Below are 16,372 nucleotides of genomic sequence, written 5' to 3' on the forward strand. Positions count from 1 at the left end.
CTTAGTCCAATTTTCCATTTACCATTTGCTTAGATGTTGATTTGGAAATAAGCACTGGAGCTGGCATTCAAACCCAGTCATGTTGACACCAAGACTAGCATTCTCACCATTAAACCATACATTTTGGGGCAGCTAGGTGGCGCAGTGGATAGAGCACCAGCCCTGGAGTCAGGAGTACCTGAGTTCAAATCCGGCCTCAGACACTTAACACTTACTAGCTGTGTGACCCTGGGCAAGTCACTTAACCCCAATTGCCTCACTAAAAAAAAAAAACAACAAAAAAACCCCATACATTTTGAGTGGCATGTTAGACAGACCCCATTTTCCCATAATTGTAACCTTTATAACAGGTGTTCTCATAGGTAGGAGTAAAGGCCTGAAATGGACATTCCCTCTGTGCTAATTGGAATTCTAAGAGAGAAGATTAAATAGAGTCCTCTATTGTCTGGAGAAAAGGAAACAGAAAATAACCTTTTGAAGTGTGTTAGACATAGCAGATCATATTTATTATTAGTGCAGTATTTTACCATGGAGCCACAGGGAACAGAATGAAGAGAATGTGGAAGTGAAGGGAAGGACCTCAGTAGCCACCTGAGTGGATCTTGCTTACAGTTCATGGTGATCTGAGTTGAATAGCTACCCATTTCATGGTTTTCTTCTAGAATTCTAACATCATTAAACCAATTTCAAATTCTTGTTCTACTTATATGACCTTAGGTGAATCATTTGCCATCTCTGGACTATTGTTTACTCACATGGAAAATATTAGGGTTATTGCTCAGATATCTTTGAGGCTACTTTATAATGTTAAAATCTTATGAAATAATTCTTTCATTTGCTAAATCAAATGGTTAGACATTTAAAAGTACATACACAGGGGCAGCTAGGTGGCACAGTGGATAGAGCACTGGCCCTGGATTCAGGTGGACCTGAGTTCAAATCCTGCCTCAGACTCTTGACACTTACTAGTTGTGTGACCCTGGGAAAGTCACTTAATCCCAATTGCCTCACCAAAAAAACCCCAAAACAAACCAACACCACAAAAAAACACCAAACAAAAGTACATACACACATACATATATGAATATATGTACACATGTGGATATAAATACATATATACCTACATACATACACACATTCATATACATATGCACATACATACACACATTTACAAGTTCTGTCTTCTTTCTCAGTTCCATACTCACAAGTCCAATGACCTACAGAACATCTCTATAATTAAAAATATAATTGGTGTTTTACTAGGTCATATGTTTCATAGATAAACAGAAACTTTCCTTACTTTTGAAGAGAAAAAATGAGAAAGAAAAAAGAAATGTTCACAATAAGTTTATTGTATTTTATTGTATTTTTTTAAAAAATATTCTACACTATGGAAATGCTTATTTTATTCCATAAAATAAAATAAGATAAATACAAGTTAAAAAAAAGAAATAATTATAATAAATGGCTTCTTTCTCAATCTGGTTTTATAGATCAGAATGTATCTGGAGGTATTCTTTTAAAATTTCTTTATTTTATGTAACATTGATCCTGATTTAGGAGGTTTTAGAAATGTTTTCTTATACAACAAGTGAAATATATATATATATATTTAGTGAGGCAATTGGGGTTAAGTGACTTGCCCAGGGTCACACAGCTAGTAAGTGTTAAGTGTCTGAGGCCGGATTTGAACTCAGGTACTCCTGACTCCAGGGCTGGTGCTCTATCCACTGCACCACCTAGCTGCCCCTAAATATAGTTTTATTAACTTCTATAACTTGTAGGATGCTGTACAAAGCCCTGTATGAGATACAGAGAAAAATAAGACATTCTCTGCTCTCAAGGAGTTTTCAGTCTAGCAAGTGAAGAAGACAGTGTGTACCCAGATCAAAAAACCAAAGAATTTTAAAGTTCAATAAGAGACATACAACATTATATGGAGTTCAGAGGACAAAGAGAGGGAAACCTTGGCAGAAACATCACCAGAAGCTTCATGCAAGAATTGGAGTCTGTATTAGTAGAATTGGTGAAGCTGGAGGCAAAGGATTAGGGAACAACGAAGGACATTTCAGACAATTGGAACAAGGTATTTGATAAATAAGCATTTATTAAGTATCTACTATTTGCCAGGAGCTCTGGTAGGTGATGGGAATAAAAAGGCAAAAATAAAACAATCCATGCCCACAAGGCACTTATATTGGAAAAGTAGCATATCAGAAAGTAGCCCAACAATAGCTCAATTATATTATGCTCACAGAACACTTTTCTGAAGCATAAAGGTTGAGAATGGAATGAGCGTTAGATAAAGGAGACAGAAAGTAAAGAATTAGAAAGCCTCTTGATGAAAGAGATGATGAGAGCATAAAATATGGCTTGAAGTGTAGCATCAGAAAAAAAAAACAAACCCAAACTAAGTTCTTGGCAATTGGTCCCATCCCTTCCTGGCAAATTAGAGGGAGTTCAAAGGTCACTGCAGATAGTGACTGATGCTATGAAATGTTTAAAAATGCTTGCTCCTTGGAAGGAAAGCTATAGCAAGTATGGACAGCATACTAAAAAAGCAGAGAAATCACCTTGCTAACAAAGTTCTGTATAGTCAAAGCTATGGTTTTCTCAGAAGCAATGTATGGTTGTGAAAGTTGGAAAAGAAAACTAAGTACCATAGAATTGATGCTTTTGTGGTACTGGAGAAGACTTTTTAGAGTCCCTTGAACAGCAAAGAGATCAAGTAAGTCGATAATTTAAAAAAAAATCAATTCAAGCTATTCACTGGAAGATGAAATACTAAATCTAGAACTTAAATACTTTGGCCATATAGGGATTCATTGGAGAACATCCTGATGTTGGTAAAAATTGCAGGCAATAGGACAAGGGATTGGCAGAGGATGAGATGTGTGGAAAGTGTTTTGAAATAATGAATATGAACTTAGACTTTGAGAGATAATGGAAGACATAAGGGCCTGGTGTGCCATGGTCCATGGGGTTGCAAAGAGTCAGAAATGACTGGATTATTGAATATCAAAGACAAAAATGTGCCAAGGTGAATTGGGATCAAATGGTGAAAAGCCTTTAATATTGGGTGTAGGAGTTTGAAGTTAATTGTATAAGCAGTTAGGAATTACTACAAGTTTGGGGGAAGTTATATAGCACAATAAGAGTTATGATTCAGCAAACATAAACTCTCAGTGGTATATAGGTATATAGATTAGTGAAGAGAGTCTGCAGACAGATGAATAAGGTTACTCTTTCAGAATAGGATGTCCCAAAAGTCTTAGTGTAGTTTCAAGCTATTAAAGCTGCCTAGTTTCCTCCTTTTAATGCTATAGGAAGTTTATTATTCTATAATATGAAATAAGATTATATTAATTAATGATATTATTATTGTATTCCAGATAAGAAGTTCCAATAGCAGTGAAAATAGAATCAATTCAATTATCATAGTCATATGATATCATCATATCATCATATCCTGTCTTTATTTCCACTACAATATTTTAAAGATAAGTGACTATATCTACAAAATCTAAGATAAGTTGATTTTCCTTTAAGAAATTTTATTTTATTTTATATTATTTTATTTTATTTTTTGCAGGGCAACGAGGGTTAAGTGACTTGCCCAGGGTCACACAGCTAGTAAGTGTCAAGTATCTGAGGCCAGATTTGAACTCAGGTCCTCCTGAATACAGGGCCAGCGCCTTATCCACTGCACCACCTAGCCGCCCTGAAATTTTATTTTTTTTAACAGAGAATTAATGTGTTAAAAGATAGCTATTGTGGGCCTAATCCAAAAAGTGATGAGCTGGTGTGTGCTTTTGTAGACTTCTCACATCAGTCATGCTTCAGATATGCTTCTTCACTGAGATCCCATCAAGCACCTAGGTCTTAGATTTACTACTGCTAAACTGTCCCTCAGTTATGCTAAACTCCAGAAGAGAAGGCATAGGAGACTCTTTGTGACAAAAAACAAAACAAAACAAAACAAAACAAAAAACCCACCAACTCTGATATGTTCCTGTGGATATCAACATAAATAGCTCTTGTTAGGAGGGACCTGAACCAGCAGGTTCAGAAAGCTTCCTCTTTTACTGTGATGTCAAGAGAAGAGTGCTCTCAATGTAGATCTCATTCTTCATTGGGGGTTTTCATCCCTGAATGTCTGAATCTGTGAGTGATAAGAGCAGTGGTGTCCTTGGGGTTCTCTGATGTTATCCAGCAGTTGACCTTGCAATTATCTAATAGGAAAGTGAGAAGTGCCTCCCTTTTGAGGAGCATTTGCTGGGTCAATTAATTAATCGAGTGCAGATGCCTTAGAGTGAGAGACTCAGAGGAAAGTCTGACTATCTCTTGAATGCAAACACTTCAAGTAAGTTCTCATTTTTTCCTCCAATGGAAAAACAAAGCCTGATCTTTAATGGGGGGAAGAAAAGGTGATTACTAGATGGAAGGGAAAAAAGAATACAATTTTCAGCTTTATTCTGCTTTCTGTGCACAAAAAAAGGGCAAAAAGTTGTTTCAAACCCAAACTAGTCTGGACAAACTGAGCCTCAGTGCTGTCTTCCTTCAGCCTCTATATCCAATCAATTATAAAGTTTTCTTGATGATATTTTCACTGCATCTCTTGAGTTGTTACCTCTCTACCCTAGTTCAAATCCTTTTCACTCCATCCTGGGCTGTAGTGATCCCCTCTTTGTTTTTGTTGTTGTTGTTGTTTTGAGGCAATTGGAGTTAAGTGACTTGCCCAGGGTCACACAGCTAGTAATTATTAAGTGTCTGAGGCCAGATTTGAACTCAGGTCCTCCTGAATCCAGGGCCGGTGCTCTATCCATGTGATCCCCTCTTAAATGGCCTCAAGTTTCTTCCGATTCCCATCTGACTTAATATTCTAAAACATAGATTTGCCTCTATTAAAAGTCTAATGAATTTCTATTTCCTCCAGGACATAATGCAAACTCCTCAACCTGACTCAATCTTACTCCCACTTATCTTTCTAGGATTATCTCCTATGACTGACTCACTAGCTGTTTTCTACCCCCAGACTCTCCAAACTGCTTTCCAGAATGGATGGACTAAATCAGAGCCCCTTCAATAATGTATTAATGTGCTCCTATTTCCACACCCACTCAAACAGAAACTGTTCCAATTTTTTTCATCTTTCTCAACTTGCTGGGTGTGAGGTACAATTTCAGCATTGTTTTGATTTGCATTTCTCATTTCATTAGCAACTTGAAGCAGTTTTTCATATATTTTATACTAGTCAGCAATTCTTTGGGGAAATGTTTGTTCATATTGCTTGACTACTTATTGATTGGAGAATGACTCTTGATCTTGTATATTTGTATCACTTTCTTATATATGTGATCTCAGACACTTAGAGATATTTAATGCACCCCCCCCTTGACAGTTTCTCTTCTTATCCTAGCTGCATTGATTTTATTTATGCAAAAATGTTTTCAATTAAATGTAACTGAAATTCCCTACTTTATCTTTTGCAATCTTCTATATCTCTATTTTTGGTTAAGAATTAGTTGTGGGGCAGCTGGGTGGCACAGTGGAAAGAGCACCTGCCCTGGAGTCAGGAGTATCTGAGTTCAAATCTGGCCTCAGACACTTAACACATACTAGATGTGTGACCCTGGGCAAGTCACTTAACTCCAATTGCCTCACAAAAAACCCCCCAAAAACCAATGAATTAGTTGCAACAAGTACCTTATCTCTCCATTTTTCTAAAGTTTTAAATGTTGCAATGTTTACTATAGATGTCACCTATCCATTTTGAGCTTATGCTATATGATATAAAGTGATGCTCTAAATCTGATTTCTACCAGATGGCTCTCAGGTTTTCCCAGAAATTCTTGTCAAATAGAAAATTCTTTCCTAACTAGCTTATGTTCTTGGGTTCATAAAACTTTATGTAAATGGTTTCTGATTCTCCCATATCTGGTATGTACCATTGTTCAACTTTTCTATTTTCTATCAGTACCAAATAGGTTTGTTTTGGGGTTTTTTGTTTGTTTTGCAGTGCAAGGGGGGTTAAGTGACTTGCCCAGGGTCACACAGCTAGTAATTTTCAAATGTCTGAGGCTGGATTTGAACTCAGGTCCTCCTGAATCCAGGGCCAGTGCTTTTTATCCACTGCACCATCTAGCTGCCCCCAATACCAAATAGTTTTAATAATTACCATTTTAGAGTATAATTTGATGTCTCTAAGTTCAATTCCCACTTTATTTCTATTTTACCATTATTTTCCTAGAGATTATAGATATTTTGGTGCTTCAACTGAATTTTGTAATTTTGCCTAGTTTTATAAAATAATGTGTTGGCAATTTAGTATAGCAATAAATCTGTATATTAGAATCTATAGTGTCATTTTTTATCTTACTGATTGGGGATTGTATGGCAATGAATTCCAATTATTGTTATTCTTTATTCCTTCAAAGAACACTTATAATTATCAAAGCATTGTATATGTCTAAGAAGATTGACTCTCAGATGTTTTAACACATTTTCTAGTTATTTTGAATAAGATTTTGCTTTCTGTTTTTTCTTTCTGGATTTTGTTATTGCTATTATAGAAGTGTTTAAACCTTGGGGGATTTCTTTTGTACCCTGTCTTGCTGAAGATATTAATAATTTCAGTAGTATCTCTACTGCTTCTCTGCATTTTTTGTAAGTAAACCACCATGTTCTTTGCAAATAGGAATACTTTTATCCACTCTTTGGCAATGTGTATGCCTATAATTTCTTTGTCTTGTCCCATTACTGCTACTTGCATTTCCAGGATTATACCAAATAATACTAAAACAAAAAGAAATTATTGCTTTACCCACTGCACTTCCTGAGAAAGCTTCTAGTGTTTCACCATAATAAATAATATGGGCTTTGGATTTTAGATTTAAAAAAAATATTTTAAATGGTCTTTCTATGTTTATATTTTTGATGTCCATTTGATTTAGCATAAACTAATGTTGCACTTTGTCAAGTCAATAAGTATTCATTATGCACTTACAATATGCTAGGTACTGTTCTAAATTGTACGGATACAAAGAAAGGCAAGAACATTTCCTGCTATTTAGTAGTTCACATTCTAATAGGGGAGATAAATGTATACCACTATGTACAAACAAATTTTGTGCAGGGTAAATTGAAGGTTATCTCATTGGTGAAGTACTAGCATTAAAGGGGACTTTGAAAGGGTTCTTGCAGGAAATATTGCTTAGAACATATAGGAGGGGGAGACAGTCAAGGAAAATCCATGAATTTAGGAGCTAGAGTATCTTGTGCAAAGAACAACAAGGAAGACAGTGTTACTGGATTAAAGGAAGGAGGATAAAGTATTAGAAGACTGGAAAGGCAGGAAGAGGTGAGGTTCTAATAGGTGTTAAAATCCAAACAGGATTTTATATTTGATCCTGAAGGGAATAGGCCCCTGGAATTTATTGAATAGGAGCATGACATGATTAGAACCATGCTTTTGGAAAAATGACTTTGGTAGGTGAGTGAAGGATGGATCAGAGTGAGAAGAGCCAGTCTTTTTCCATGTCTGTTGATATATCATATAGTTTTGGTTGTTTTTGTTTTGAATAATAATATTCATTATTTTCCTAATTTTGAAGCATCCTTCAAATCCTGATAAACATCTACCTTGGTCTAATGAATACTTTGAATCTTTTATTGTAACCTTTCTTTTTAGGATTTTATGAAAACTTTTCATCAGTATTAATTATTGATATTGATCATTAGTTTCTTTTTCTTTAATTGATCCTGTTATTGTTATTGGGAATATATTCATCCCCTAAAATGAGTTTAGCAGAGTGTTTTTTCTAATTTTTTGAAAATAATGTTTATACCATAAATGTTAATTACCTGTTGTATATTATATATATATATATAAACATAAATATAATATGTATAACATAAAATTGGATATAATTCATCTATTATTCCATCTGAACAAAATTTTAACACTTTTGCCTGTTCACTTATGGCTAGTTCAATTTCATTAAGTGTTACCAAAGCACCACAGACCAGACCAATATAGTCTCTCCTCTTTTTTAAAGGTGTTATATTAATTTCCATAGCATTCAATTAAAAAAAAAACTTATTTAAAATAGAATATGTAATACTAACATGAAAATTAGAATTTTTAAACACAGACTTGTCTCAGAAGTTTTGTGTGGGGATAGGAGCAGAGGTAGGGGTCAATAAGAGGATAGAACCAAATGTCACAACCTTCCAGCTATGAGCCTTATAGCTCCTATGTGAGCATTTCTTCATTCCATTCAGTGCCTAAAGGACATAGTTAACACTTTGAACAAACCAATTCTGCTTTAAAAAAAAGTTACTAGCAACATAATATAGGACTGATTATCCAATTCTTCCCTTTTAGATAAGCATAAATCAGAAAGAAGGAGAGGATCAAGCAAAGGAATCAACAAAGGAATTTGTTCCCCTTATGCCTATGGAATAGACTTTCCCTGAAAAGGTTGGCAGGGAAAAGGAAGTGCTATGAATAACATGATATAGAACTTAAGCAGTGAGCAAGTTTTTTTTTTCTATAATTGGTATATAGAGGACAATTCAAAGACTTACAAACTGTTTAAGGGCTAAAATTCTAGCTAAACTGTCTAAAATATCCAATGAGTGGTTGCCAATAAATTATAAGCTTTAGAAAGAGTTAGACTTTTAAGCATTTATTAAGGAGAATAAGAATTTGGTAAAGAGAGAGAGAAAGGCCTAGATTGCTATCTATTAAAGGGAGAGCACATTTTTAGCTCCCTTCTCCGACAGAGTCCCCAGGAAAAAGAGCCAGACAGAGCGCTAGTCTCTTCCTTCTTCTTCCCACTACCCAACGTCACTTCCTGATGCCAAAGAAAAGACTCCTGGTCTTGTCCTCAAAGACCTTCGCTTCATGGGCAGAACTCTTCTACAGTAAGTCTCCAGCAGGTGGCGTCATTCCAATCGTTACAGTTCCTTGCTTTGTTTCCTCAAGAAACAGTACGTTTCCTTGATGAAACAGTCAAAAATAACAGAATATAATAACATATGCTAACTAACAATATGTTAATAACAATATAGAAAAGAGAGAGAGGAAAGTTTTGTCCAGAGGGGCAATTTTTTTGTCCTCATGAACCGGCGCTTTGACATTGGTCTTGCAAAGGGAGGGCCTCTGCAGAGAGTACATATTACAGATGGTGTATATTATAACAGAAAGAGAAAAAAACAACAACAACAAAACAAAACTGTTCATTTAAAGTCTCTGAAAGTCTTTTCTCAGATGTCCTCTAGGTGTAATCATGGAATGGAAGTCTTTTCAGGGGTTGATGTGTGGATGCTGGTAATCAGCCAGGAAAATTTCCTACAAAATTGAGCTTAACACAACTTTAAAATAGCTTTGTCAATAATCAAATCAAACAATGAAAGTTCTCAAAAACATGTCTAAGGGAATTCAGAATCTTGGTTGTTACACATGAAACATATAATAAAACCAAAATTGAAACATTCTTTAAAATTATAATATTACTATAGTCCCCCCTTATGGAGAGTAATTGAGAAGACAATTGCTGTGATATTAATTTTTAAAAATAATTTTTATCTTTGTTTCATCACTTTTTGCATCATCTGCCTAATTATCCTCATGACATTATGGGAAATTTAAAAATCTAATATAATTGATAACAGATGTCAAGGCCAAATTCAACACTGTATTTATCATGATACCTGAGATAATTGTGGGGGTTACCATAAAAGAACAGAGAAATGATGGGATATGAGCATCCCCACACTTGAGCAATATCCATGTCCATGCAGTATGCCAGGCTTAAAATAGGTGGATGGAATATATGTCCATGCCACCGAACATATTGGAGGAAACTGAGTCAGACTTAATCAGATGCATGGGATTGAGATGTCCATGGCATCAGGCATATAGGAGGGAGCGTAGAAGCCAGGTCTGAGTGAATTCAGAACTCAGATTCCGATATCTAAAATCCCCAATACTCATATCAATACCTTGCTGCTTACTTCTACATTTCTGTAAAATATATACCCTTCCATGGCAAAAGAAGAGGAGTCTTGAACCATGTTGATGGTTGTCATTCTTATTCAGCTTAAGTTTTTCTTCTTTAACCCCTCTATATTGTCTGTCAGTCTTTTCACCATACAAATGCTTTATAAGATTACTAATTAAAGACAAAAGCAGGTTAGCAAAATTATGAACAAAACGAGTATATCTGGAATTTAAAGGGTTTTCTAAGGTTGTCTCAGAAGCACAGCCAGGCTGGGGAAGGGCTGAGCCTGAAGCTGCAAATGTAGTTAGAGAAAGTTGCGCATGCGCATCAGATCTCTGGACTTCCCAGGCAGGGGAAGCAATGGGCTTGGCCATGGGGGGAGTAGAGGGTGGGGTCTGGAGAGGAGGGGAGGGACCAGTGCAATTTGAATCAGACTTGATTTTGAACTCAGGCCAGGATTCCTCTTCCCCCACTTTGCCTCCAGGTGCTAGGGGATTAAAAGCATCTAGAGGGTGGGTCATTGTCTCCAGGCATGCAAAATTAGAGCAACAATTAGTGTTAGAACTGGGAAAAGCTGCAGGAATCTCTTCAGGTTTCTCTGAAAAAGCATGGTTGGGAGAGGGAGAGATATTTCCTTGTGTGAGTAAGTTGCTGGCTCTTTTAACAAAAATAAAAAGAAAAATAGAAAATCCACAAAAACAAAGTATTAACATGATCTTATCTCCCATTTGTCTGGTTAAACATACTAAAATCAAAAATAGGGTAATTAGGGAGTTTAAAAGGTCCATTTGAAAAAAATATAAAGGGAAAACACTGGGCAATTCAGCAGTACTTTGGATTTAAAGGGTTAGGGTAGGGGAAATTTCTTACCCAACAGAAAGATCAGAAGTGAGGTTCAGCTTAACTCTTCGTGGTCAGCCATCTGTTAAGGGCTAAAATTCTAGCTAAACTGTCTAAAATATCTAATGAGTGGTCGCCAATAAATTATAAGCTTTAGCAAGAGTTAGGCTTTTAAGCATTTATTAAGGAGAATAAGAATTTGGTAAAGAGAGAGAGAAAGGCCTAGATTGCTATCTATTAAAGGGAGAGCACATTTTTAGCTCCCTTCTCCGACAGAGTCCCCAGGAAAAAGAGCCAGACAGAGCTAGTCTCTTCCTTCTTCCTCCCACTACCCAATGTCACTTCCTGATGCCAAAGAAAAGACTCCTGGTCTTGCCCTCAAAGACCTTTGCTTCATGGGCGGAACTCTTCTACAGTAAGTTTCCAGCAGGTGGTGTCATTCCAATCGTTACAAAACACACATATTGATCCTTTGACTTTTTTCTCCTCTAGTTCCAGTTTTTATGATTTCCCAGCAAAGACCAATGCAAAGCTATGCATTGAAATGGTAATTAATTTTTATTCTTGATACTAAAGAACTACATGTAACAGTTCTTCCTGAAATACTGGAGGTTAACTTCAAAAAAAGAAATAAATATAACACCCTCTTGGAATAACTTTTCCCCTCTTTCTCTAACAAACATTGAAAATACTAACCTTAAACATTTTTCACCACTAAATTGCTGGCTTATGCTGGGAAGGTGAGCAATCCCTTTCCATCTTCATTTGCTAGTCTCTAAAAAGTTATCTAATGCAGATAGGTAGCTTGGAAGACATTAGCTATTCAAGAGCAAAGGTGAATTCTTTTTGAAATCATATCATTTTAGTGTAATAAGGGTTTGAAGACAGGGTAGACTTCTGAATCTTCCCTCTTATATCTAGGAGCTTTTTTGTATAATTATTGTGAGAAGGTGGATTTGATCCATGCCCCAGATTATTTTTGGGGGGTGGGGTGGGGAAGATGTACCCTTCTAAACATGGTTGGCAAAAGGTGGCAATGAAGATAAAGATATGGGAAAGCATGTCCTTGTTGTAGATTGTCATTTTGCACTACAGAATGAAATATTTTTTCATAAATAATGAACAATAACAACATTTGGATTTTATATTCTCCACATTTTTATCCAATTGTGAAGTGGTAAAAGTATTGCCCATGTTTGAATTTTACTTATAAAAGTCTGCTTGTTTCCTGCTCGTAATCTCAATGAAACTGTGTTATTTTCCCTTCTTTCAGACACCTCGTATGTTGATCTCTCATTGGCCTCACAATTATATCACCTATAGCAAGGATCTCCTCTATGTATACACTTGGTTCAATATGATTATTTTCTGGTCTCTGTTCTGTTTAGTGCTATTTCTGCTTTCCCTATAAACACATCTAAAACTGGAATGTTAGGGTCCAAGTGCTGTGGTTCTATTATCCTTGATGAAGGAAAAAAAAAGTTTGTCATAAAAATTTTTACAAATCTTTTCCTTTTTTCTTCCATTTGTGTCCTTGTTTCATTTTCATCTTCAAGTACCATTGAGACAATTTTACTTAGTTTGATATCTTGCCAAACTTTCTTTAAATTTTCACCACCTCTCTACTCTATGAGACAATACTACCCATAATCACCTATTATACTTCTTCATGAAGTTTTTGGATTGGAAGTTATTTCACCCTGTTTTTCTGTGGGTTCTTCTGCTCCAGGAATTGTCTCCTGGCATTATTTGAAGGTATTTGGAGGGGTCTTGGGAAGAGCTCAGGTGAGTCACTCCCTTTCCTCTGTCATCTTGGTTCCACCTTCCCTCCTCATGAAGTTTTACAAATGACTTTATATTCTAATATGATCTTATCTTTGATAGCTGCCTCTCTTTGGCAAGTAAATGAGAAATTTGATGGCTATGCTATTTTCTTGACTCTTCTGGTCTCTTTCTGGGGTAATTAACTTTAATTAGTTACAGTACAAAATAATTACAATCAGTGTCAATGTTATTTCTAATGTTCATTTCCTGGTTTTGGTAGATAATTATTTGTTTAGGGGCAGCTAGGTGGCACAGTGGATAAAGCACCAACCCTGGATTCAGGAGGACCTGAGTTTAAAAAAAAAATCCGGCCTCAGACACTTGGCACTTACTAGCCGTGTGACCCTGGGCAAGTCACTTAACCCTTGTTGTACTTCAAAAAAAAAAGGAAAAAAGAAAGAAAGATAATTATTTGTTTTAATAGCTCAGGACTGAATTGTTTGAATTGCATTCCATACCTTCTAATCATTGATACTTTTTCTTCTTGGTTTTCATTAATTCTGATATCTCTGATAAGATAGCCTGGTTACAGAGTCAGATGATTTAGATATATCTACTACATCAGTAGTAAATCTTTTCTTGTCTTTATAACTTAATCTATTTTTTGTGTGTGATGTTATTTGGATTTTTACCATTTCCAGTGTCTATAAACTCTTCCCTCCCCACCAAAGATAGTGCTCATGACAACTGTTCTGTGTAATATAAAAGTGTTTGATGAGCCTCATTTCATCTTTCTTGTCCATAAACACCTCCAAAACAATAGCAGGTAATTACACTAGTTAGAAGTAGAAGTATTGCTGAAAGCCATGGGGTTTGGGAGATCAGGTAGTCCACTCCTCCTTATTTTAGAAATGAGGAAACTGAAAATTTATACTGAGAAGTGACTTGTCTTTGTTCACACAGGTAGAAAAGTCATGAACTTGGGTTTTCTGACTCTAAATTCATTGTACCAGAATCATGAAGTCCAGAGATTGAGTCTATGTTTGATATACATACACATATACATATTTATACACATATACATAATGCATATATTTCCTTATATTTATACATATATAGACACTCATATAGATAATATACATACATACTATATGTGTATATATACACATATGTATATGTATATTCAGGATTGTGATTTCACTGTTTTAGAGAATTCCCAGTGAATTCCCACTATTGATTCATATTCATGCCTCCTAAGCAACATAACCTTATAGAGGGTTGCCTGGGGGCACTGAGAGGTTTAATGATCTGTCAGTCCGTTGTCACTTCATCATATACATCAAAGTCAAAAACTCAAACTCAGGTTTTCTTTTATTTTAATTAAAAATTTTATTTTCAGGTAACAAATATTTCCAAAATAAATCTGTCCCTCTATCCACCCCTATCTCTGAACAATTTGGCCATCTAGTCTTCCACTGAGCTTATAATTGATGTTTTGTATGTCTGCATTGGGCTGGAATAGCCTTTGAGAACCCAGATCTCTCCTTTTGAGGATGCTTAGAGTTGGACTTTGGTGGAGTTGATAAAGGGCATACTGAATGTCAATGGTGATTAAAACAAAACAAAATAAGAAATAATTTATATTTCCCTTTAGATTATGAAAGAAGTATTCAACAAATCTTTTTGCCTCAGTACCCTTTTTGAGTGCATCACCTCAGACTTAGTAAACAGCAAAGGCACTGAGTTGTTTATTGGGAAGTAATTGAGCTATTGTAGGATTGGTCTAATTATAATAACATTGCGCATTTATGTAGCACTTTAGGATTTGTAAGGCACTTTCTATATAATAACCCTTTGAGGTAGGTGGAGTATTATTAACCTTACTTTACACATGAGAAAAAAGAGGCTGTAAGAGGTAACATTATTGTGATTACACACTAAGCATCTGAAACCTGCTTTAGTTTTCCTGATTGCAAGTCTTGTGCTCTATGAACTATGAAATATTGTCTCTCAGTATTTGCCCCTCCAGAATATTCTAATAACCTGAGAATTTAGTCAGTATTTAGTCATCTTAACTAGTCTTGGCATTCAGTCAAGAGTTTACAGCCTAATTTGTCTACTGAAAAGAACATTGGATTTAAATTTGGGGATAGGGGTTAAAATCTCAGTTCTACTATTTTGTTACCTGTGTGAACTCAAGCAAGGCATGTCCATTCCCTGGGCTTCAGTTTCTTCCTCTGTAAAAAGATAAAATTGGATGAGGTGATCTCTAAATTTTATGAACAGTGAGCCATAGACTACCTGAGCCATCTCCACCATCTTGCCTATAGTGTACTTGGCACCCATTAACCCCTTCCAGGTGCCTAACCTATGGCTTGTGCAAAATGACCTTGCAAGCTCCAGTCCCAAGCTCAACTGATCAGGCCCTAGATCCTCCTCCCAGGTAAAAGAATATGTGTGACTAAAGCTCTATGTTTTATTCACTCTATGACCTGGGTGAGGTTGTAACCTAACACATTGTTGTTGTACCCCTGGACTCATTGAAATGCAAAATGCAGGTGAACCCCAAGAAACACAGCAGCAACTTTAATGAATTTTTTACTATACTCAAACAAGATGTTGAATTCCCACTTTTATTGACTACTCTAGGCAGGAACTCTGCAAATTTGTTTTTTATTGTCTTCAAAGTCTTCTATAAATAACATTCTTTGAGGAAGAAAGCCGCTATCTCTGCCATATTTTACTTTATTTAGCTTCCTCTGCATGGTTGAATTCTTTGTTGGTAACTGCCCTGGCTCCTATGAAAACTACTACGGTTAGAATTCCAGTCCAGTCAGGTTATGCCAACACTGAGGGAAGCTGTTCCAAAAAAAGAATGCCTAAATGCATTCTACAAAGGATTTTCTCCTTTATGTGTAATGTTTGCTTGTTTTGAACATTCTATTGAAGCACTGGACAGATCTGAAGTTCCAAAGATCAGAAGTGAATGGTCAAAGGGAGAGTAGCCAGTTGTGACATTAGTAGAAGGCTGTATGCTTGGTATTTTCTGTGTCCTTGTCTCACTTTGTTGGGTACCTGGTATCTGTGTTGAACAAGGAAAAGGACAGCTCTACTTCACAGTTCACCAGAGGCTTGGCTTAAAATATAAAGATGTATGGAAGGGGTTCTTTGCATATAACATAATAATTGGTTCCTTAAGTATGCTACTTCCTAACTATGTTCATCTATGACTCCATGAAAGTTTAATTCAGACTTCTCTGTCTTTTTCCACCTGAGATACAAGAGTCTCTAAAGAAGAAATTTGGATTTGACACAGTTGGTAAATCAAGACAGACTCTAGCCTGAACCCTATTACTTAATTGTGGTTGAGCGTAATATGAAAGAAACTTTTACGTATAAAAAAAACCACCCATATATTTGACTGTGAAGATTTTCTATTCTTGACATAATTATCAGTTGCATACTTGCTTGATGCAAGAATTTTAAATTTAATTGTTGTAATAAATCAGCTATTCTTAGGGGAAAAATAGACTCCATGAAGTTCTATAGTGTCTATTATGCTGAAGGATGATGAGGGGAGTTCCCTGATCAACTTGATGAGTTTATAGAGTTGTAAAGATTTACTTGGGTCATTGATTTTATCTCATTTATTGGGAATGATGTAATTATATCAGCTATTGTAGATAGTTTCCTTTTTGTGTATACAGTATAAAGGGAATCTTCCTTATTGTCTCAGCCTCCCTCTCACTTCCCCCTTTCCC

General features: G+C 35.8%; 1 pseudogene; it reads left to right on the top strand.

Annotated features, from left to right (window-relative positions):
* Positions 1-15,956, top strand: part of LOC122747146 — a 29,628-nt pseudogene extending 13,672 nt beyond the window's left edge.
* The last annotated feature ends 416 nt before the right edge of the window (positions 15,957-16,372 follow it).

Source organism: Dromiciops gliroides, chromosome 3 (genome assembly GCF_019393635.1).
Source record: "Dromiciops gliroides isolate mDroGli1 chromosome 3, mDroGli1.pri, whole genome shotgun sequence".
Taxonomy (NCBI): Eukaryota; Metazoa; Chordata; class Mammalia; order Microbiotheria; family Microbiotheriidae; genus Dromiciops; species Dromiciops gliroides.